Below are 2285 nucleotides of genomic sequence, written 5' to 3' on the forward strand. Positions count from 1 at the left end.
AGCGTTAGAGTCATTTTTGTGTTTGCTGAGATTCATTATCTGTAGCGGCCATGAATCAGATTGACTCCAAAGGTTAATTCATACAACTAATGATTGTGTTCAAAGAGTTTCCTCACAATCTGTCAAGTGATTTATGAAATATTTTGCTTACAAACAAATACGTGAACACACACAGAAAGGTAGTTAAACATTCATCTGCTTTTCATCACAGTGCAGTAATAAGTAATCCTARTCATATTCAAGAAGATTCAGAGTGTACCAAAACAAACTATGAATCAAGAACAAAAATGCACAACAACAATAAAAAATAAATTAATGGAAGTGATATTTTTGAACACACTAAAAGGAATTGGCTTCAGGAAAAGTGATTCATAAACCTAAACCAGTGTCATATCTGAGAAGAAYGAAATTTAACAAACTAAAGTCATGGTTCTCAAACTGTGCTATGGGACTCAAAACCCTATAGTGGAAATTTTGGTATTTACTGTTTATAAATAACTATTTATACAAGATAAATGTTAAAACCTTTAAGCTGAATGTGATGGAAAGATAAAAAGTAGAAACAGTAAAAAATATCAGTGGTTTTAACAAAAAAAAAATTAATAATTCTTGACTCCAAATGGAAAATAATGTAAATAAAAGTGCAATGAAGAACTTTTGATACCCCCTTTGGAAACAGATGACTCTTTATGCAGCTCCAGTAAACTCTTTGTTGCACTGGATCCCAAAGTAAGGTCAGGATCCCATTGTGGGTCATGAAACACCAAGTGTGGGGTCTTCATGTCAATAACCTTAAAAAAGTTATTAACATTTAACCTTAACTTCTAGAAAGAAATAAAACAAAAGCAGTTGTCAAACTGATATAAAAATAATGTAATGTTTGATAAGGATCTTTATTTATTTATTTATTTATTTATTTATTTATTTATTTATTTATTGTACACTTTACCCAGAAATAGTTGATTTGATTTGATTTATTTATTTAACAGGAAAAGATTACTAAAAATCAAGCCTGACTCAGCATAGTTGCTGTTTTACAGCAGGTTCCTGTTCTGCAGCACATAAAACAYTCTTACTGCATCACAATCACATCATTATACACCATACACACGAAGACAAACAAGCATACCAAATTTCAAAAAGGCAGCATTTGCAAAATTAGTTAGGATCATGAGCTTTTGGGACTTTTATTTTGTGAGTCAAAAGATTAAAAGTTGGAACCGTCTCAAACATCAAATGCACAGAACCATTTTTAAATGGCATTCTTTAGTTGGGGATTGGCCATTTTGCTTTTTTATGTTAGAATTGAATGGAAGCTTGTACAACAGTTTATTATTTTCTGCTGTAATAGGTGCTTGGAGAGTTTATTAACTTTTTAAAGGTTGAGAACCACTGGACTAAACAGAACCAGTCAAAGACTTTCAAAAACTGATTTAACTTGATAGATAGGCAGCAATTTCTGCTGGGAAAGCAGGTGATTCTGAACCTTTTGCTTGGTACAAAACCAAAGAAGCATAAAGACAAACAACAAACTCCAAGTGATTGATGAAGTTTGTCAGGTAAAACATACTTCACAAGTTGATTTTTCTCAATGCATCTGTTGAAAGCAGGTCTCATGATGACAGTCTTTTTCTGTATCATAATGATTCTGCTTTAATGCAAAGTGAATTTGTATCTGATCAGTGATGGGGGCGGTAAATGCTGTGCATCWCTTCTTGAAGGTACTTCCTAGCTCAGAGGTTTTTCTGAATAAGATATCTTCATCGCAGCATAAGGAGAAGTCAAAATAAATGTGAAATAATGTGCCTTTGTTATTCAACATTGTTAGTGTTGCAGCAAATGTGGCTAAAAGCTTTCCTGATAGAAGTTTATCTGTTCAGTTTTGGATTAGGCCTATGTGACTTTAACAGGCCTAATTCATCCTCTTTAGTAAGTTAATTGGTCGAGACACTTTATGTTTTTTATTTTCTTTCTGTCATCATCCAGTCCCTACAATCAAATGTTCATGTATACAGTAGCCTTATATATTATTTTAAATACTGTAATTCAAGCAGCTTATCTAAAAAAGTCTAAGGTCTAACATTCCTTAAAGGCACAGTGTGTAGGATTTTGTCAATTCTTTTAGCCAAAATTGAGATAATCACTAATGACAATAAAAACATGTCTAATCATTGCAGACAAAGACCTTGTTTTATTATTTTTATCTTATAAAAAGCTGTTTATATCTCCATGGTCGCAGGTCCCCACTACAGGCAGCCGCCATCTTGCACCGCCATCTTGTCTAC

Source organism: Austrofundulus limnaeus, unplaced genomic scaffold (assembly GCF_001266775.1).
Source record: "Austrofundulus limnaeus strain Quisiro unplaced genomic scaffold, Austrofundulus_limnaeus-1.0 Scaffold61, whole genome shotgun sequence".
Lineage (NCBI taxonomy): Eukaryota > Metazoa > Chordata > Actinopteri > Cyprinodontiformes > Rivulidae > Austrofundulus > Austrofundulus limnaeus.